This window comes from Jaculus jaculus, chromosome 12 (assembly GCF_020740685.1).
Source record: "Jaculus jaculus isolate mJacJac1 chromosome 12, mJacJac1.mat.Y.cur, whole genome shotgun sequence".
NCBI classification, from domain to species: Eukaryota; Metazoa; Chordata; class Mammalia; order Rodentia; family Dipodidae; genus Jaculus; species Jaculus jaculus.
The window spans coordinates 298,581-321,871 of NC_059113.1; the positions used below are offsets into that span (position 1 = coordinate 298,581).

General features: G+C 40.6%; 1 pseudogene; it reads left to right on the plus strand.

The window, feature by feature from the left end:
• The first annotated feature begins 10,048 nt into the window (after positions 1–10,048).
• Positions 10,049–11,002, plus strand: LOC105944826 (annotated as a pseudogene).
• The last annotated feature ends 12,289 nt before the right edge of the window (positions 11,003–23,291 follow it).

Genomic DNA, 23,291 nt, shown 5'->3' on the forward strand with positions numbered 1-23,291 from the left:
ACCACCTACCAAAGCTAAACTCAGAGTAGAGTAATCCCTTAAACAAATCTATCACACCCATCAAGACTGGAAAGCTAATCAAAAACCTCCCCCAAAAGAAGAGTCCAGGACCAGATGCTTCTCAGATGAATTCTATCAAATTTTCATGGAAGAACTGCAACCAATTTTTCTCAAACTGTGCCACACAACTGGAGAACAGGGAAAGTTCCCCACCTCCTTCTATGAAGCTACTATCACCCTAATACCAAAACCAGGCAGAGATGCCCCAGAAAAAGAAAACTATAGGCCTATTTCCCTGATCATCTTAGATGCAAAGATCTTGAACAAAATCCTCTCAAACCAAATTCAACAACACATCAAAAGCATTATCCACCTTGATCAAGTAGGCTTCATCCCAGGAACACAGCGGTGGTTCAACATATGGAAATCTGTCAGTGTAATATACCACATAAATAAGTTTAAACACAAAAACCACATGATCATTTTGATAGATGCATAAAACACCTTTGACAAAATACAACATCACATCATGATCAAAATATTGGAGAGAATAGGCATGGATGGTCTATATCTCAATATAATAAAGGCTATATATAAAGCTCCTAAAGCTCAAATAATACTTAATGGGGAGAGACTGAAAGAATTCCCATTGAGATCACAAATAAGACAGGGGTGTCACTCTCACCTCTGCTCTTCAACATAGTACTAGAAGTCCTAACTCAAGCAATAAGATGGCAGAAAGAAATAAAAGGGATACAAATTTGAAAAGAAGAAGTTAAGTTAGCCCTATTCACAGATGACATGACTACACATAAAAGACCTAAGAACCTCCATCTCAAAACTCTCAAAGGTGATTAACTCCTTCAGCAAAGTAGCAGTACACAAAATTAATGCACAAAAACCAGTAGCCTTTCTATATGCAAAGACAAAGACAAAGAAATAAGTGACACTGTCCCATTTTCAATAGAAACAAAAAAATAAAATAAAATACTTTGGAATAATATTAACCAAAGAGGTGAAAGACCTATACAATGAAAACATAAAAACACTCAAGAAAGCAACTGAGGAGGACTTGAAAAAATGGAAAGAATCCCATGCTCATAGGCAGAATTAACATTGTGAAAATGGCAATTTTACCAAAGGCATTACACAGATTTAATTCAATACTAATAAAAATCCCACATTTTTCTTCAGAGATAGAAAAAAATGATCTCAAAATTCATATGCAATGGCAGAAGGCCTCAGATATCCAAGCATATCCTCATCAAAAGAAACACCTCTGGAGGCATGATCATACCTGATCTAAAGCTATATTACAAAACCACAGTAACAAAAACAACATGGCACTGACAAAAAATAAATAAAAATAAAAATAAAATAAAATAAAATAAAATAAAATAAAATAAAAACAGGATTAGAGACCAATGGAACAGAATCAAGGACCAGACTTTGGGTCAAGTAACTACAGCTAGTTGACATTTGACAAAGGCCCTAACAATGTAGGCTGAAAAAAGAGATAGCATTTCAACAAATGGTGCTGGAAAAACTGGATAACAATATGCAGAAAAATGAAACTAGATCAACACATCTCACCATGCACAAAAATCAGGTCCAAATGGATCAATGACCTCACAATGAACCATTGATCACAGAGACCTACAAGATCCCCAAAACAAGGCAGCCTTCTGTCAAAGCACTTGATTACTTGCCTGAGGTAAAAGGTAAGGCCCTATTTCTAAAGATACCATATGCTGACAACACAGAGCATGGAGAGACCTGGCTGGAATCTGGAAGAGAGTCAGTCCCCAGACAGCTCATCTAGTGCTGGAAAGTGCTACATGAGCTACTGGGGGAAAGTGGCCAACAATGGTGTGGGCATCCAGAGGTCTAAGCTACTCAGAAGCAAACACCCTGACAAGATGGACACACCAATGCAATAGTGGCACACAGCCTTAGTGAGTCATCAATAGCTTTCTGCTTGGCTAAGAAATCCAATCAGTTAAAGGAACTCATTTCTGGAACTAGGATCCAGGTCAGAATCCTATGGAGACAAATATTATGCTCTCCATTGACAAATTCCCTCTAGTCTTTGGCAAAAGAGGAGATATATCCATCAAATTCTCCCTAAATTAATAATGTTTATCCTGTTTCACTCTCCATTAGAAAATTTGTTTTTCTTTCTGAGAAGATAGCAAGACCTAAGGAAATAAATCACCCCTCGCATTTCAACCAAGGCTCAGGTGGAACCACAGTTGAACTGGAGATATGAGCAAGAGATCTACTTCCATGGTGAACCTAACAATCAGCCCCAAGGTAAAGGAGACAGAAGCTGAGGATACTCACCATATATCAAAGCAGAGACCCAGAGGCTTCTAAGAGATCATCACTGAAGCAGATTTAAAACACACCCACCATGGATCAGGAAAATTTTTGGACAAGAGGGTGGAAAGATTGTAAGAGCCACAGTTGGGACATCACACCCAGAGGCATTGACTCCCCACCACCACCCCAATATCTGACTGCTACTCTCACAATGCATAACCCACAACTCCATGGAAAATACCAGCATCCCCACTGAGGAGGGCCTCCAGCAGAATGGGAGCAGGGGTGGGGGAAAAGATGGTACCAACGCATGATGTATCAATACTAAGTATGTCTGTAATTTTAAAAAGGGAGATATTATCCATTCACAAAAAGGATATGAATAAACCATGACAACATGTTAAGTGAAAGAAATCATACAGAAAGGGCACATACTATGTGATACCACCTATTAAAATCCAGAATACATAAAGCCATAGAAGCAGAAGACAGATTCGTAGTTATTTGCCAGAGGTTAGGGAGAAAGGGGCATAGTATGTGAGTTACTGTGGTGGAAAGCTAAATTGTGGCTGAGGGAACCACTGTAATATCTTCTAAGAAAATATTTTCAGCAAATACTATATTTTGAAAGCTGATGGTCTTGGGATGTCATGAAGAGCACACTTATACTTACTCTCAACAAAAACACAATGTAAGTAAAACTAGTGGTTTCATGATATCATCAAGGCCTCAGGCTCTTTTTACCACCCAAGTTCTGGCTATAGTCTCCCTCATAAGACAGCATGCTTTGTGATTCCAGGTGCCAGGTTTTACAAGACCACATCCAACATCAGGAAGGAAATGTGCAAAGATGAAACGGAATAACTCCCACATAATGGTCTCTTTTTATTTCTTTTTCAAAAGCCACAGTCCCTTCCCCCTCCAATCCATCCAGTTCCCTCCTATTCTCCGGCATGGGCCAGAGTTAGGTTACCTTTTTTCCTCTACACAATCACTGGTGAAGAGAATTCAGTTCATTATAATTGACATGGCATGAACCAATCATATCTTACCAACTGGGGCCAAGTGCATCGCTCCCTGAGAAAAGTCAGTATTCTTTGGCAAGGAAGAAGAGGGGACTGACTGTTTGGTAGGCAATGACAGCTTCTCCAGGCTGACTGACTGTCCAACTAACTATCCCACACCATCCCTTTGAGGAGACCTTTGCCAACCTAGCAGACTCACAAAGCTCAGCATCTCTCCTGCTGGAAGGCTGTCCAGTCAGGTGGCCTCCACCCATGTTAATTTAATGTGTATTCATCTTTTAGAGATAAAGTCATTAGTCGTGTTTTGGCATCTACAAATTAATACTGATTTCTGGGGAGAAACTTGAGGAAAAAAATCACACTACTGCATTTTTCAAAGGTGTATCATCAAAAATTTATCAAGTGCAAAAAACCAGTCTGCTTGATACTGTTAAGACGATTAATATTCCAAATAGCTACTAGAAACAAGGTTCATTTGACAACTTAAGCAGTCTGGAGAGGAAGCAAACACTTTCCTTTCTGAATGAAGAAAAGCTAGTTCTTTCCCCATTTTCGCTTGAATGTCCTTGGCACATTTCTTGATTCAGGGACTTTCTTAAGAGTTCTATTTATCAGATAGGTACTGGCTTGCTTTCCAGCAATCCCATCAGGGTTGATTTACTCATATGCCCCACAGACATTCTGGGGAATCTATACTGCTAGGGTCCACAGTGCCCCAAAATTCCCACCTATTTTTATTGGAGGGCCCAATGCATAGATGTTTATCTGACATGCTCACTGGCATACATGCTCACCAGTTCACTTTCAAAGCAGGTCTGAATAATTAGCACCAGCAGCTCTTCCTCTGAGATATTAATACCTTACATGATAAATGTCAAGCACAGCACCAAGATGCAATGGGAAAACTCTGAAGGGAAGGGTACACATAAATCATGGGGCTTACTCTACTTTTCCTTCCATTTTAGGTATTAGGAAATAAACCCATAGTGGTGAGGTTTAAAAATCCTACCCCTCTCTAACTTATTACTTGTCACCGTGATTTTCCTGAAGCTATAGCCTGAAGGGAAGGCTGAGAGGGGGAGGATACTTCTCAGCTGGTAAGGGGAGAATGATGCTTTCGGTGGCCATAGGGGTCAATGGACAACAAAACCTCACTGTATGATCTTTACCCATAACACAGAGGACTGGCAGTTGTAAAACACAACTCTATGTGGGGGGGGGCATTTCTGTCTAAAATATCCTAACCCTCTCCCTCCAAGTGAAGAACTAAGTATCGATCATGGTTAGAGAATAAATGTGAGGAGCTGGGAATTATAGCTCAGTCATTGAAGTGCTTGCCTTGCTAGCATGAGGAACTGAGTTCGATCTCAGCTCCCACATGAAAGAGTCAGGCATGTTGGCATATACCTATAACTCCAGCACTGAGGAGGTAGACACAAGATGATCCCTAAGGCTTACTGGACAGCTATTCTAGCCTGATTAGTGAGCTCCAGTCCAATGAGAGTCCCTGTCTGCACTTTAAGGATGATACACAAGGCTATCTGCAATACACACACACACACACACACACCCCTACACACCCATGAAAATGTGCACATATACATACTTGTGTAAACAAAAGGAATAAATGTGAGCATGAGTGTTATAGTACAATGTTAATGACCTTTGCTAAAGACACTAGGCTTTAAATAAGCACCCTATTCATGAACTCTATCATCAGTAAGTCACCTCCCAAACTTCTCCAATAACAAGTCTGACTCTTGCACTTGCAATCATGGAGTCTCTAATACAAAGATGATAAATCCATACCTACTTCCTGAAAAAACAAACTCTTACATCTGTAACGAACTGAAGCTATTAGAAGACTCCCAGAATATTAGCTGTCAGTGTTTCTGAAACTTCTGCCAATTCATCTATTTCTCTCTCTGAGACCCCTTGGGGTAATTCTATATCCTTTTGCTTCTGGAAGTCCTTTGTGTATTTAAAAAGTACTATCTCCAAATCTCCTCTACATTAACTGATCACCTCAGGTTCTTTAACCATGTGACAAAGCTTCAGTTCCTTCTTGGAATAAAACACAGTGCTCTTCTTAAAGTGAGTTTATACAAACACAAATAAAACACAATCAAAATAAAATCAACAGTGTTTACTATTACTCATTCACATACTCTGTGTCAGATCCTCTATAACAGGTCACACTCATCATCTTATTATATTCCTATAAAAACACTACAAAAATTTTTTCCCACTACCAACTTACTGATGAAGAAATTGAAACTCAAAAGACATTAAGTCACTTCATGTGGGCTGAATGGAAGTAGAAACAGAGCTTTAAGGCTAGGAAGATAGTTTAGATGGTAAAGTCTTATCTCACAATCACGAGGAAGCAAGTTTAACACACAGTACAGGTTAAAATATACACCTGCCATTCCAGTGTTGGGGAGGTAGACAGGAAGATCTCTGGGCTCATTAGCCAGTCAATCTAGACTAAATGGTGAGCTCCAAGCCAATGAGAGACCTGTGTCCAAATGAGGTGGATGCTATAACTGAGGAATGACACCCAATGTTATCCTTTGGCCTCCACACACATGCATACATATGTGCACATGTTCACATGTGTGCCCACACACATACTAACATGCAAAACGCACACAAAAGGAGGGAGGAATCTGAGGCTTTAGCCCTTGGGTCATTTTACATCTAAATCCAAAACATTCATCTCTGTACTTTCATGAATATGAATAAAGACCAATTTTGCTCCATTCATTGGCTCACAGTTTCTTCCCAAATATGTATTCTCAGTTCAAACTCATCCCTTATATCCTGGATTCTTAATCCAACTATCCTCTGGACAGCAACCATGCAGACAATTTCTGATTGCCTCAAATTTGTCATGTCCAAAGCTGAACACATCAACTTCCCTTCCTAAAATTCTCCTTGCCTGCTGCTCCCAAAAATCGGAAAATGGATTCACTAGCCACTCATCTGTCACCTTTGAATCTTCCTGGTGGCTTTCTGTGTGTTTTGCATCTCTGCTCACTTTTTTTTCATCTGCATAGTCACATAGTCACTAGTGGATGGACACCACCAGCAGCTCTCTGAACAATTCCAATAGCCTCCAGCAGATCACCAGGTATCAGTTCTATTCCCCTTCTGCCTCTTCCCTCCCCCAGAAGGTATGGTGTGGACCTTCTAAAGCAAACTAATTTGCCTACTTCCTCAGTTAAAATATTTTTACAGCTTCTGATCTCACAAAAAGAATATCCAAGCTCTTTAGGTGAATTGCAAAACTTTTCAACACCTACCTCTGTCCTCCCTCTCCAAGCCCTCATTATTTATCCCACACCCTTTAGACCATAATTGTAATGAACCACCTCCCATTCTTTTGAAGTTTTGTGTCACTTTACCTCCAGGTCTTTACAAATGCTGTTCTCTCTTAATCAGAACATTCTTTCCCCATTGCCTGGTGGATTAAGTTGTACTCATCCCTCAGATTTCAGCCTCAATGGCAGTTTCTCAGAGTAAGTTTCCCTAATACAAACATGTACTGTTCCATAGTACAGTATTTTTATTCTATCATCATATTTGTCACTTGTTTTTGTTTTTGTTTTTGTTTTTTGAGGTAGGTTCTCACTCTAGCCCAGGCTGACTGGAATTCACTCTGTAGTCTCAGGGTGGCCTTGAACTCTCAGCGATCCTCCTACCTCTGCCTCCCGAGTGCTGGGATTAAAGGTGTGCACCACCACGCCCGGCCACATTTGTCACTTTTTATTCTAATATTTTACACACTTATCTTCATGAAGAAAGGATTTATTTCTCATTCATCTGTATATCCCAGCACTGAATAAAGTGTGAAAATATTTGTTGAACAAATAAGACTGAAACAATGGCACTCAGATTCCTATTCAATCATGATGTACCTAAGTATGTTTCCTTCAGCTTATATTTGTAGCCTGGCATCTATGATTCCAACATGGGCATCACATCTACCCACCACCAACCTTCACATCACCAGCTCTAGTTCATCAGTGCAGATCGCTGAGATGCCTCTGGATCCTGATTCACTAACATTTTCTCCAGCATATTAGCTATCACTACAGATTTAGGATTATCTAACAAATTGATTAGTATGCTTTCTATATCTTCATTAGGCAAGAACAGAGCCCACTGATACCCATTAGATACCCACCTCCATTAATCAGGACACACTGGATATGCTAATTTAATCAAATTCAAATATGCTACATTTTTTCTCATTTTCATGAATATCATGGATAAACTTGTCAAGAGTCTTGATGAAAACAAAATAAACATTATTATAATAATTTTCCAGTCCCATGATCCTCAATTCTTTGGGTATACATGAACAGATAATATTCAGATGACATTCCAAGACACACTCAAATTTTTGTGAAATCCCAAGGAGCACAAGTAAGGCTCTACCATTTCTCTCCCATTACATGAATTGCTTTGGAGGGTGAGCAGGACAACAAAATTAGAGCTGACATTCAAATCTGTGCCTAGAAACTGGCCTCAAGGTATCATTTCCACCTGAACATCATGTCTGGTGTCCATAGCTGGGCAGTACATCACTGCAGCTCCCTTCCCTCTGACTCACAATAGGTGAGTGTGCCAGACACTGGCATGGAGAAACTGGCTATAACACCCATAAGCCTACCCCAACAATACACTGCCTCCAGGAGGGGAGACTAGCATTCAGAATACCTAAGTTTATGGGTGACACCTGAATCAAACCACCACAGTGACCATGGCTACAGAGATGATCTCATCTGATCTCCATTGTGAACATGGACTACAGAGCTGATCACCCCATGATCTCCCATGTGAACATGAGTTCCAGTGCCCCAGCCAGCGGGGAGTTGAACAAGGACTTGAGGAGAAGCTAACCTGGGTGAAAGAAGGCAAACAGACACAAGAAGGAGACCATGCTAGGTGTTTGTTACGGCCTCGAGAGTTTATTCTTACATGTAGGTTTATATAGGGTTGTAGGGGGAAGGGGACATGGTCAGGGCAAGGGGCATAGTTAGGGCAAAGATCACAGAGTTATTGGTTAAACCGCAATGCCTTTGTTTCTTCATCAGCTACCTGCAGGATGGGGGAGTGTTTAGCCAGGTGTACAATCCCATTGTTTCTGGTAGTTGAATATTAGGTGAGGAAGTAGAAAGTTAACTTGCTATATGGCAGTCTTTGTTTCTGGTAGTTGAGTATTAGGTGAGAAAGTAAAAACTTAACTTGCTATATGGCAATCTCTGTTAACATGGCCGAGGTTTGGTTCATAGCTCCCAACATTCCAGAACTGATTATCACACGATGTCCATTGTAAATGTAGGGTACAGAACTGGTGTCCCCTGATCACTATTGTGAACATGGACTATAGAGCTGATTTCCCATGATCTCCATATGAACATAGGCTACAGAGCTTATCTCACATGTGAACATAGGTTACAGAGCAAATATCCCATGATCTCCATTGTGAACTGGGGCTACAGAACTGATCTCCTATGATCTCCATTGTACCATGGCTACAGAGCTGAACTTACATGATCACCATTTTGAACATGGGCTACAGAGCTGATTTCCCATGATCTTCTTTGTGAATATGTATTACATAGCTGATTTCCCATGATTTCCATTTGAACATGGGCTACAGTGCTTATCTTCCATGATACCTCATATGAACATGGGCTACAGAGCAAGATCTGTCATGATCTCTTACGTGAACATGGGCCTCAAGGCTGATCTCCCATATGAACATTATCATTTCTGACTTTTTTAGGCTATTATTTTTCTATGAATGAAAAATATTGTCATTTTTTGGCAATGGCTAACCAAACTAGTAAAATTTGCAAACTTAAACAGATGAATATCAAATCCAAAGAAAGTATTTAAGGAGTTTCTAGGTACTAAGGGTATTTCAACTATGGATACTTTAGTTTCTTCTATTTTACATTTTAATTGAAAAGTGATAAAGTAATTAAAATAATTCTCTCAGTCGTCCTGAATTTTACCTAACAAAAAGTGTTATTTTTCTTTGCCTGTTTTCAGTTCTCATCTGATGAACATTTTAATTAGAAGCTCAGGCTCTCAAGTGACTATTGGGTCAGGTATCGAAAGAGGCATACTGTTGAAGTAGAAAAATTGATTCTAATATATCAGGTAGTCACTGGTTGACCATGTGTTTGATTAATTCATTCTAGTAGTGATGATAGTAATGATACTAGATCAAGTCATTGAATTCTTTCATTTATTTTCAAGGTACTGGGTTCTTGCCGTATCCCAGAGGCCTCATTCTGTGATCAAGGACTTTCTCTTAGTTAATGCTTCTAGTTAGTGAAGTTTCTGTTAACACTTTTGACATAAAAAGGTTCTCATCAGGCATCATCTTTAGAGTGACACCCTCTTTTTTTGTTTATTTTTATTTATTTCAGAGTGACAGACAGAGAAAGAAAGAGGCAGAGAGAGAGAGGAGAGTGGTCGTGCCAGGTCGTCTAACCACTGCAAACTAACTCCAGACGAGCGTGCCCCCTTGTGCATCTGGCTAACGTGGGTCCTGGGGAATCGAGCCTTGAACCGGGGTCCTTAGGCTTCACAGGCAAGTGCTTAACCACTAAGCCATCTCTCCAGCCCTAGAGTGACATCCTCTTTAAACCCTGCATGGCAATCCCTGACTCACTGACGTGATGCCCAGGGAAGACAGGGCAACCTGGAAGTCCAACTATTTCCTTAAGATCATCCAACACTTGAGTGATTATCCAAAATGCTTCATTGTGGGAGCAGACAATGTGGGCTCCAATCAGATGCAGCAGATGCATGTGTCCCTCTGAGGGAAGGCAGTGGTGCTGATGGGTAAGAACACCATGATGTGCAAGGCCATCTGAGGACACCTGGAGAACAACCCAGCTCTGGAGAAACTGTCGCCTCATATCTGGGGTAATGTGGGCTTTGTGTTCACCAAGGAGGACCTCACTGAGATCAGAGACATGCTGCTGCCCAATAAAGTGCCAGCTGATGCCCATGCTGGTGCCATTTCCCCATGTGAAGTCACTGTGCCTGCCCAGAAGACCAGTCTGGGGCCTGGGAACACTTCCTTCTTTTAGGCTTTGGGCATCACCACCAAAATCTCCAGGGGCACCATTGAAATTCTGAGTGATGTGCAACTCATCAAGACTGGAGACAAAGTGGGAACCAGCAAAGCCACCCTGCTGACCATGCTGAACATCTTCCCCTTCTCCTTTGGGCTGATCATCCAGCAGGTGTTTGACGATGGCAGCATCTACAACCTCAAAGTGCTTGACATCACAGAGGATACCCTGCACTCTTGCTTCTTGGAGGGTGTCCACAATGTTGCCAGTGTTTGTCTGCAGATTGGTTATCCAATTGTTGCCCCAGTACCTCATTCTATTAGCAGTGGGTACAAGCGGGTCCTGGCTTTGTCTGTGGAGACTGAGTATACCTTCCCACTTGCTGAAAAGGTCAAGGCCTTCTTGGCTGATCCATCTGCATTTGTGGCTGCTGCCCTGTGGCCACCGCCACCACTGCTGCTCCTGTGGCTGTGGAGGCGCCAGCAAAGGTGGAAGTGAAGGAGGAGTTGGAGGAAGTCAGACAAGGACATGGAATTTGGTCTCTTCAACTAATCACCAGAAAGCAACCAAAAAGCCAATTTTATTTAGAAAACATGGAAATAAAGGCTTCTCTTTTTAAAAAGGCAAAAATTTCATAAACTAGTTTATTTTATCATTTCATAAAAGCTAATTGAATTGGGTTTATAGATTTGTATAAACTATATAATCCAAGTTCCAGGAAATTTTAAACACAAGAGACAATTAGAGCTGTTTTTCTTTTGGAGTTTATAGCAGCCACAAAGGTAAAGTTTAAATAGGTGAAAATCATAAGACCCACTGTTAATGTCCTTGTTCGATCACATCAAAGAGTCAATAGAACATAATATAAGATCTGTATCAAGCTGTACTTCTCTGAAACAGATATTCTAATATTTATCAGCAAAGTATTTTCTCTCTAGCACCTATTCTGTGTCCAAGTTTCCCTTATAAGGGACATCCTGGAAGCAATCTGACTTCACTATATACCTATCATTATTTTACTCTACATTTAGCTTCTGGAGACTACCATATATCACACCTACTTCCATTTCTAACAAAGGTTTCTAAAGTCAACTTGTGGTTGATTTACATAAGTGTCCTGGTTGCATTGTTATTTTATGTTTTATTTATTTATTTGCAAGGGTTAGAAAGGGAAGGAGAGAGCAAGCTAGGGTATCTTGTCACTGCAAACAAACTCCAGATGCATGTATCACTTTTTGCATCTGTCTTTATGGGGGTACTGGGAAATTGAACTTGGGCTGGCATGTTTTGAAAGTAACTGTTTATAACCACTGAGCAATCTCCCTAGAACAACTTTATTTTAAATATTAATAAAATTTCACTCCTCTTGGTTGTCTATAAAAACTAGATGGTATTGCTATTGCTGAATACACTACATGCTTTGGCTAAGGACCCTGAGAAAAAAATCAAGCTGGAACTAAGCTAGAAGCCCCCTCCCTACTGGATAGCTGTCAGAGTTCTGTCAGGAACTATATTGGCTACTAGGAGGGAAAAATCATCAATAATCTTAGTCAGCAGTGGACCCTGAGGGCTACATAACTGACCAACCAGGCAAGATGTCCCCACTGGTATAATAATGGCATGACTATTATGAGTGTAACCAACTGCTCTCTGATTGAATTTGAGGTCTATTCCATAGGTGGGAAATCATGCCTGGTTCTAAACACCTAGTCAAAAGCCTATGTCTAGGAAGATCATAGACCCTAGGAAGGGAGCTACTACAGTTATTTGGCTAAATGGATATGTACTGCCCACCAAGTTACCCTCTAAATATTTATGTCTATGCCCATAAGTTATTGCTGCCCTCACCTTTGGTCAGAGATGCTTCTTTTTTTCAGATGATAGTAACTACTGGAGAGAATTAAAACTCATCAAAGTGCTGAGACCAAGTGACTGTTAAGTGTTCCATACTAAATGAGACATCTCTATCATGCCCTCCAAGACTCAAGGAACATTGTGGAAGAGGGGATGAAAGAATTTAAGAATCAAAAGTGGGGAAGAGTGCTTTGAAATGCTGTCTTCTGCAAATGGGGTGGCTATTGCATTTATGACCTCTTAGCAACTTTCATTACCTGCACAAGACCTGTGTAATATTGAGTCCATCAACATTTCACCATAGATGATGGAGGAGGTGTGGAAAGTCATCAAAATATAAGAGGGCCTAGCTGGAAAGAAGAAGAAACTCATTGGAAGGGGAGCCATGGAAGGGAGATATAAGAAGATAATAGGAGGGAATTATGAACATGTATGAAAAATGTCAATAAAAAAGTTTAAAATGAAATTTCTCTCACTTGTCTCTTCTTCAGAAACAGTAAAAGAGAGGTAAGGAAAGAAGAGGATAACCTAATGATGGAATAGACTGTCCTGACAGAGTAGAGACAAGGACACATAACGATTGTGCAAGTTCAATTCCCTCCATTGTCTCTGTGCTCACCAAACAAGCACTGCTTCAGAAAAGTCTCCTGATTTTCAGGTTTTGCTTTGTCTTGTTCTGAGCATAGCTTGACAACTCTGGGTCCATAGATGAAATATTGGTGTCAAGTGAAGAGGTGTTACCAAGTCTTGCCAATAAGTTGGTAGTTAATACCAACACATGTTGCTTTGAGATGCTTTCCACACATAGGAAGGGCACTCCTTGAATGACTAACTTTCAGTACTGCAGCTGACCACCCACTCTTCTTATGAGGAAATGCAATGGTCTCAACTGCCAGCTGGGTTTTCACCATAGGCAATAATGGCCTCTGTTGGCTATAATCTCCAAACTGAGCCATATGTTGCTGGCTCTTTGTCATGGGTGATCTTGCCTCTGAGGACCAAACAATTATAAATAATCACTCCTGACCCTTCTCCTTTTATCATGTTAGAGAGAACCATAAAGTATTTGAAGTATAGCACGCACTAAGAGAAACAATACTTTATATGTGGAAATGTATGTTAAGAGTGTAAATCTGGCATCAGAGTTCCAAATCTCAGAGCAAACCTGTCCAACAAAACTTATTTCCCAAAACAAAATAGTGAATGATGAAACTCCATGTAAAAACTCCACCTCTCAGTGTTTTATGTGAGCCAATCCAGACCTGGGCTATATGCTCCTACTTTATAGCTTCCATTTCATTTGCTATACTCATAATTTGCTTAATTTCTAGTTTCCCATATCCTCCCCACTGACAAACCTTAATAAAATCAGAAATTTTAGAAAAATCCCCAGTGCTGGGTGCTTCCAGAATTGGGTAAAATCTTTTCATTATAGTAGGGATTTTGGTAATTATTTCATTCTCTCAATGATGAAAAGCCATGATTGCTAAGCCTATAGTGGTGTATATAATATGACAAATCATCTTAAGGATGTGTGCACAAACTATGTAAAGAAAAAAAGACTTGTTTCCCTTCATCCAAAGGAGGAGACAACAAAACAATTCCAGGTACTTCAGGGAACCAGAAAAGCTATACTGTAGAGTTCTGGGGATTTTATTTTATTTATGTGAGAGAATGAGAGAAAGAAAGAGAGAGAGAGAGAATAGGCATGCCAGGGCCTCCAGTCACTGAAAATGAACTTCAGAGGCATGTAACCCCTTGTGCATCTGGCTTACGTGAGTCTTGGAAAATCAAACTAGGATCCTTTGGCTTTGCAGGCAAACGCTTTAACTGCTAAGCCATTTTTCCAGCCCCCTGGGGATTTTTTAAAAAGCCTTAAAATAACATGAGAAAGCTGAAGTGTTTTGCACAAAAGGCAATCTCATGAATAACCAGTTTGGAGTGAGATATCAGCTTAATTTTATACTTCCATATTATACCCAGAAATTTAAAATTTAAAAAGCTCTAAAGAACTAATGAACATACATCCCCCATAGTATTTACAGAACTGTTCAGAATTTGTTCTTGAGTTAATCTCGGTGGCTGTATATAGTCAGGAATTTATTCATTTCTTCCATATGTACAGAGTTTTTCATAGTGGTCTTTTATGGTTAGTTTTATTTCTATGATATCAGTGAAAGTAGCATTAATAGATGGCCATAAGCATAACTATTTAGAGGACAATTTGGTGAGCATAATATATCTAGTTTGCCATACATTAGCAGTTTCCTCCCTAGGGTTTATAACATTCCAAGCCATAGACTTTTGATTAGGTTTTTCATACCAGGCAGGAATTCCCTCCTGGTGTGTGGACCTTAAATATAGTCATATTGCAGTTGGTTTCCCCCGTAACAGATATGACACCACTCAGTTGACGTATTTGCCCTGGCTAGTCAGTCATGTAGCATGCAGGATCCACTACTTGTTAGGACTATTGATGACTCTTCTCCACCAACAGGCTGCATGGCTCTTTCCAGCATTATGACAGCTAGTCAACAGACGAGGCTTTCAGCTTGATTTCTTAGTGACCTGCAGTCCAAGCATGTTGAGTCTTCAGCAACAGGGTTTTACTGTCTAGTTCTGTGGGCAATCAAAATCCTTGGCAATACCTTGTATTGTTCTGAGGGCAAAAGGGACCTCCTTGACTAACAACTCACTGGAAAGTATCCCACCAAATCATTTTTTTCTTATAACAATCTATGGTTTATGGACACAGTGGTATTCACCCGAACAAGATATTTTCTCTTTACTACTATCTGAATGAGATAATTCAGGAATGTTGATTTCAAACCCTTATATTCTTCCTTCTACCTAATGTAGTCTGTTAATGAGAATTTCAACTGAGTTTTTATTTGAATTATGGAGCTTGTCATTTATAAATATTTGGGAGCAGGGATCAAAACAGAGTTTTACTCTAGCCCAGTCTGTATCAGACCTGGAACTCACTCTGTAGCTCAGGCTAGCCTCAGACTTCCCAAAATCCTCTTACCTCAGCATCCATAGTACTTGGATTAAAGGTGTGCATTACCATCCCTGGCTCATTGCTAACATTTTGATTGAGTTCTCTTTTAGAATTTACATCTAATTATCAAACTGTTCTTTAATATCTTTCATTATCTTCCTTAATTCATTAAGATATTTATTTGAAATCCTTTTTAATTCATTGACCATTTTAAATCACTCTTGGTATTCTTTGTCTAGCATCATTTTGTGTAGAATCTTTAATGTTAATCAGTTACCAAGTTACGAACTCTTGAAGAAGACAACAGGATGTTTCCCATATCCGTTGTATTTCCAGTCGTTGTGGGCACATCTGCTGGGATGGGCATACAGATTTCTCCTGACCCTGAGATGTCAGTTTCATAGGTAGTGTTAAGTTTAACCAACTGGACTTCATGGTGTAGTTCCCTTGTTTCTTCTTTGCCTTTGACACAGTGCATATAGTGTAGAGCCTGAGGTCCTGCTTTCTCTTCAGATCTCCAAAAGTGGAATATCTATGGTAGTTTAGGGGAAGGTATATAGAATTTTTCCTCTCTGGTTACTCCATCAGCCTTGTCAAAACTACACTGTACGAAAGGATATGGGAGTGATATATGATGAGATACCTTGTGACTATGATATCCATAATCTTTGTGTTGTTTCTTTTTGCTGTTTCTATGGGAGTAAATGTCTCAGAGCAGATAACCAAACCTTCCCCAGCTGTACCTACTTGTACCATGTAGTTAGTTGTATGGTGCTCTTTATCTACCTAATTTTTAAATTATATTTATCTATCTATTATCTATTTATCTATTTGTCTATCAAGAGGAATAGAACCAATAAAAAGTCTGTATAATTATGAGGATTTATTAGAATGGCTTACTTAATCAGTGTCTGGAAAGTCTCACAATGGCTGTCTGGAAAGACAAAGAGAATGATAGATGCTCAGTTCAAGAAACTGAAAGTTACAGGACAAAAGGAACTAATGATATACCCCTAGTCTGAAACTGAAAGCCTGGAAGCTCCCTGGAGATTTTCTAGTGTGACTCCATGTCAGATGGCTGAAGAAGCTAGAGTCTGAATCTATCAGTAAGAAGCCCACTCACTCAAAGTAAATCAACCTTTCACATGCTGACTGGCTTCTTCTTTCTTCCACTTTCATCTCTCTTAGCTTCTATCCTATTATACAGTGCTGCTCATGTTCAGGGTAAAACGTCCCCCTCAGTTGCTGTCCCACATGCCAGTCATCTCTAGTACTATTCTCACAGACACACTCGGGAGTATGTTTAGTAATCTCCTAGCAGTCTCTAAATCCAATAAAGATTAACCATCCAAGGATTTCTTTTGCATTCCACTTGAAAAGAATGGTAAGGGGCTGGAGAGATAGCTTAGCAGTTAAGTGCTTGACTGTGAAGCATAAGGACCCCGGTTCAAGGCTCGATTCCCCAGGACCCACGTTAGCCAGATGCACAAGGGGGCACATGTGTCTGGAGTTCGTTTGCAATGGCTGGAAGCCCTGGCGCACCCATTCTTCTCTCTCTCTCTCTCCCTCTCTCTCTCTTTCTCTCTCTGCCTCTTTCTCTCTCTGTCTGTCACTCTCAAATAAATAAATAAAAATAAACAAAAAAATTAAAAAGAAAACAGAAAAGCATGGTAAGTAACTGCACTGGGTGGGTGGGAAACATGGTAAGCACCCCACAGTGCACTTCCCATGACTCTGATGTTCCAAGACCTAGTCTCTGCATATAATTAAGAGTACCTGCTCAGTCCCAAGGACTCCATCTGGGCACAGAGCCACTGACCTTGATGGAGAAGCAAGGTCTTTTCTCTTTTGTATCACTTACAGGCTTCTCACAGCACAGAGTTTTGAGTGGGTTTGTTTTGGTGGCACTCCCTCAAAGCCAAGTTGGATGTCAAGACAGATGTTTTCTGAGATAGTATTTTAAAGCTTGCTAAAGGCTCCTGGGAAAATGCAAGGGTTTTAGTTCCCTAAACTAGCACACTCAGATGCAACCTTCCTAAGATGGCTCCCAGTTATAGCATCCTACCAGTGTAAGTTGAGAAGCATAGAGATTTCTCCAGCACCAGCCTTCCACAGATATCCTAGATCAGCTGTGTCCAGATGGCCATTCTGCTCTGTGAAAAATTCAGTGCTAGCTGTGTTTAATGAATAGCTTCTTCTATGTCTGCTACCCATCCCCTGTCATTCTGGTATACATTTCATGCTAGAATGCCCTTTATCACTCTCTGTTCCTCTTTCAAGAGTCTGGATTACCTCAAGTCTCTGTCTGCCACTGAGCCCCTCAGCAATTTCAATGAGTAAGTTAGTTGTTTTGGTTCCAACTCAAAAACCTTGAATCTAGTGGCCAGGGAGGTGGCTCAGTGGATAAAATACTCCATAAACATAAGAACCTGAATATGGATCTCCAGCACCCACATAAAATCCAGGCATGGTCCCACAATTTCATGAGTGTATATATTTACTTTAAAACTTCATTCCATATCATCCTGTATTATCATGTTGATGTTTAGCACCTTTTCATTTCAACATCAAGATCTGCCTGCAGCATTTCTTAGAAGACAAAGCTAATAGTGCCAGACTTCTTCAGCACTGTTAGCTCCTGAAAAGTCGTCCTTCAAAATGAGGGGGAGATAAAGACTTCTTCAGAGACATGAGGAAGTTCATCACAAAGGGAATTTGTTCATGAGTTATTATTACTAAATTGATTTATTTGTGGAGAGAAGACGATCAAGGACTTCCCATTCCACATCTTGCTAATGTTAGTTTCTGTACAGGTTTCTGGCCAGTAGAAGTAGAAAGGGAAAAATTCTCTTCAGGAAACAAAGGGGAGAAAATAGCATGAGATTAAGAAGCTAACCACTTAACGCTGATGTTTATGTGATTAAATTTGTGTATTATATGTGAACTAAATTGCATATAAACTTCATTTTTATTAAGAGAATCAATATTACTTTGTAAAATAAAGGATGTGTGAAAGAGGAAGGCATATTTAGTTGACCATAGAGTTTCCTTGTATGCAATACTACCTACCTCTTTTCTTGCTCCTGACACCTGCATGAGTCTCTCCTTCACAAAGTAAATTGAAAATAAAAAATAAACAAAAAGAATTTCCATGGCTTTATTTTCTCAGAAAGGTTATGCTGGTTTGACTTGCATGAGCTTTTGCCAGTTGTTCTACTAATCAAATCAGAGTGCAGGCTTTTACAATCTATTATTTCTAAACTCTACATGAAGCAATTCATCAATTAATAAAAGAAGAGAGGCTTGTGCTTCTCTTTGTGTTTCATCCTGTGAAAGCAGGCCAGCTTCTTCTGCCATTATGGAACTTCCCCTGGATCTGTAGGCTTCAATAAATATGCCTTCCTCCATAACTGTGCCTGATCTGGAAATTCATCTCAGCCAAGCTAAAGCTGTCTACTACAGAAATTGGTACCAGATTGTGTGGGTGGGGGGGAACTGCTGATACTTGATGAAATGAGGCATAGAGAGTGACAAGATGCTCCTAAACTCACAGAACCTGAGAACAACAGAAGCAGGCACAGCAACAACACAAATAAAATGGCTTCTTTGAATTCTGTCATCAAGCTGCTTTGGGTACATGTGCTGAGTACTCCTTAGCAACACTATTATATCATCCTCTCTTGTTTTAATTATGCCTCCAGAACACTATCTGCACAAAGACCACGGACTCCTCAAAGCCAAAGGTGATTCAGTATGGGGAGAAAGGAGAAAACAACAACAACAACAACAACAACAAAATCCTGAATTGCTGAGATGGAACCTACACCCCACTGCTAAAACTTCACACCGATGCTGTGTCTGACAACAAAGTAATAGATTGAAAAATGAAAAAGAGGTGATAACCATCCTCTGCTCATGCCATCATTTTCACCTGTCATCATGGAGCTTCCACCTGAGTCAATTGCCTCCCGGAAGGCTGTCTCCCATAATGCTCCTACACCAAGCTTTAAAAGTACAAATCTCACACTCAGGGGACTTCCGGCCAAGATGGCAACCACCTAACTGCGCCACACAGCCCCAGGAAAGAAAGGCAAGCTCAGACTGCTTCTTGGTCCCAGTGTTCTGCCACACACATGAGTTTAGGCTGCTATGGTGGTTGGTGCTGCAGCATCCCTCTGACCACCACTGCAGGCAGCTTTGGTGCATCACTGCATGAGAGCTCAGACTGCTTTGGCATTCTGCTGAGTGAGAGCTCAGAGGGCTTGGCATCTGCCTCAGGCAGCTTCAGCTTCCCATTGTGCTTAAGCTCAGGCTGATCCACCCACCTACGAGCTAGCTCAAGACCACACAGTCCTTCTGCTTGCCTGCCAGCTAGTCCAGGCCAGCTCCCCCAAGAGGCACCACTTCCCCTGCCCATCCAGACCACAGTTCTACTCTCCCCACCCATACACTTTGATGGGCCAACCACAGCACAAAAGAAATAACATGAAAAATCAAAAGCAAGAAAATCCAGTTAGATCACCCAGTCCTACAATGAACATCTCTAATCAAGACATAGAAGATTCATTAGGATCAGAACACCAAAATGAAGCTATGAGAAATGCAACCCTGACCAAGCTACTGGTGGAACTTGCAGAAAAGCAACAAAGGACCGATAATCATGTGGATGCTGCCATCACTAGACTAGACCTAATAGATAAGAAAATGGAAGGAATTCAAAGAGAGTTAGAGATATGAAGGAGAGTGAAAAAAAGAGCACCTCAAAAATCAGCTGGTGATGATAAATGAAGACATAAAGAAATGCAAGGATGAATTCCAAGAAGCATCAAGAAAATCAGAAAATGATGTGAAAAGGGAGCTTGAAAGAGGGAGGGGAACTACACATAGAAAAGTAATAGAAAATGCAAACCTACTTGAACAAGTCCAAAACTCTCAAGAAGCTCTCAAGAATAGAGTCAGCCATGTGGAGGGTAGAAACTCCAATCTGGAAAACAAGATGGAAGACGTTTATAGCAGCTAAATTCGTAATAGCTAAGAGCTGGAATCAAGCCACATGTCCATCTCTAGAAGAATGGATAATTAAAATGTGGTATATCTACACAATGGAATTCTACACAGCAGTAAGAAAGAATGACACAATAAAATTTGAGGAAAAATGGTTAAACCTGGAACAGATCATTCTCAGTGAACTTACTCAATCACAGAAAGAAAATCACCACATAGTCTCACTCATCTACAGCACCTAACCTGAATCTACCTAAAATGCTGACATATCCAGCAAACATCTTGAGGACTAGACAATAGGGTGAGTGGGGAAGGAAGGGAGGGCAAAGGTAGGGGTGGGACACACAAATCTAGACCCAAACGGCAGTGGTATCATAAAATTCTACATCCTAAAAGGCAGACAAAATGGTTGAACCTTCACCAGGCCCTTAGAGGGAACACCTGAGCCACCAGACAGTGGATAGGGTATGATGAAGACTGACCTTAATTTTCTACAGCTTCTCTCCCTCTCTCTCTCAGTCTGTCTTCTCTCTAACTGTTTTTTTAAATATATATATATTTTTTACTTTTTATTTATTTATTTGAGAGCGACAGACACAGAGAGAAAAACAGATAGAGGGAGAGAGAGAGAATGGGCGCACCAGGGCTTCCAGCCTCTGCTAACGAACTCCAGACGCCTGCGCCCCCTTGTGCATCTGGCTAACGTGGGACCTGGGGAACCGAGCCTCGAACCGGGGTCCTTAGGCTTCACAGGCAAGCGCTTAACCGCTAAGCCATCTCTCCAGCCCTCTCTAACTCTTTTATATTAGTTATTATTTTCTTCCTTTTCTTAGTGGACACTGACCTATAACTCCCAGTACCAGCATGTGGCTTTCATCCACAATGAGCTTTTGATCAGTGAGACCTACAAGGTTTCCTAAAAGAAAGACAGATTTCTGTCAGAGTACTTGATGACCCACCAAGGCTAGTGGTAAGACCCTACTGCTGAAGACACCATATGCGGTTGACACATAAAATGGAATGTGATGGTTGGAAATCTAGAAGACAGTCAGTCCCCAGACAGTCAGTGTGTCTAGTGCCAGAAGGTGCTACATGGGCAACTGGGGGAAAATGACCAATATCTGTCCAAGCAACTCATGGTCTAATTGACTTAGCAGCAAATAACCTGTTGTGATGCTCACACAAGTGCAATAGTGGTGCACAGCCATGGTGGGAAACCAACTGCTCTTGATTTGGCTAACTGATCCCCTCAGTGGTACGGGACCCATAGCTGGATCTGGGAAATAAGTCAGAACCATATCCAAACATGAGTCCACTCTCCATTATCAAACTACCACCAATCATGGGCTACAAGTGGACCTATACCTATTAAATTCTCCATAAAAAAAATAAGGATTATCCCATTTGTCTGGTGCTAACTTTACTCTCTGTTGGAGAATCTGCTTCTCTTTTTCAGATAGACGCAGATCCTAAGGAAAAAAACAGCCCATCATACCTCAGAAGGGCCCCAGCTGAAACTAAGAACAATGGGCAAAACAAGCGAGGGTGCTGTTCTCTTGGTGAAACAGGTACCAGCACAAGGGTGAAGGATATCGACACAGAGAACAATCAACTCCTACCATATCAGATATCTAGAGACCCAGAGGCCCCCATCACCTCACCACTGAAGCAGACCAAAAATGAACCCAACATGGCTCAGGGAAATTTTGTGGAAGAGGGGTCGGAAAGAATGTCAGAGCCACACGTTGGGTCATGATATGCAGAGACATTTCTCCTACCCATAACTGTGGGCTAACTCCACAATGAATGACCCATATACCTCAACCAAGAGGGGCCAGGGGTAGGGTGTAGTACATGGACGAGCCTAACAATGATACCAACTTGACTGTATTCACTGAATATAAAACTAATTAGTAAAAAAAAATTAATAAATTTTAAAAAATTTAAATAAAAGAAGAATGTTTTTTTCTAATTGTACAATGCCTTCTAGTCTATGTAATGCATTTTGTTTTTAAGCCAGTCCAATTTAAATAGCTACTTTCAGTGTCCATCTCTAATTTTCCCTGTTCATAATCCGTTTCTCCCACTTTTGGTAAGATGTCTTTTTTTTTTTTTTTTTTTTTTTTTTTTTTTTTTTTTTTTGCTGAGGCACCTTTCCACTCCTACTTGATGCAAGTAAGTATTCCCTTACCCCACATCCATCTAAGTGTTAACAATGTTTCAGGCATGTAGTCTATATCTATGGCTACAAGTATCCAGAGACAAATAAATGAGGTAATTTAGTCCTAGTGACTAAATTATAGGCTTTTCCCAAGGAGACAGGTCACAGAAAAAAGTAAGCAGACACTAATGATGAACAAATCCACCATTTTTCTGGAGCCATCAATGCCAAAAATATTTGGGGAGTGGTACTCAGCCATGTTGACCAATTGTTCTAACTTGCCCTGACATAACATGATTGATTCCCTTGCACACGAGACTTCTAATGTAAATGCCAGTAATGTCACAGGCAAACCAGGATAAATTGTTTAGCCTCTATTCTGCTGATATTATCAGATATCAAAGTTCAACTGGTGTCTCTGATTGGGTACCAGGCTCTTATTTCCTGGATCAAGAAATTAAACATAGGGAAACTAGCAAGCAAACGTAGAGAATCTATCGAGAAAGAATACACGTCCAAAAGAGGAAGCAGGCTTTACCAGAGCAAAAGTTGAGACCTTTTTTTAAAATTTTTTGTTTATTTTTATTTAGTTATTTATTTGAGAGCGACAGAGAGAGAGAGAAAGAGGGAGAGAGAGAGAGAGAATGGGTGCGCCAGGGCCTCCAGCCACTGCAAACGAACTCCAGACCCATGCACCCCCTTGTGCATCTGGCTAACATGGGTTCTGGGGAATCGAGCCTCAAACCAGGGTCCTTAGGCTTCACAGGCAAGTGCTTGACCACTAAGCCACCTCTCCAGCCCAGAAGTTGAGACTTTATTGA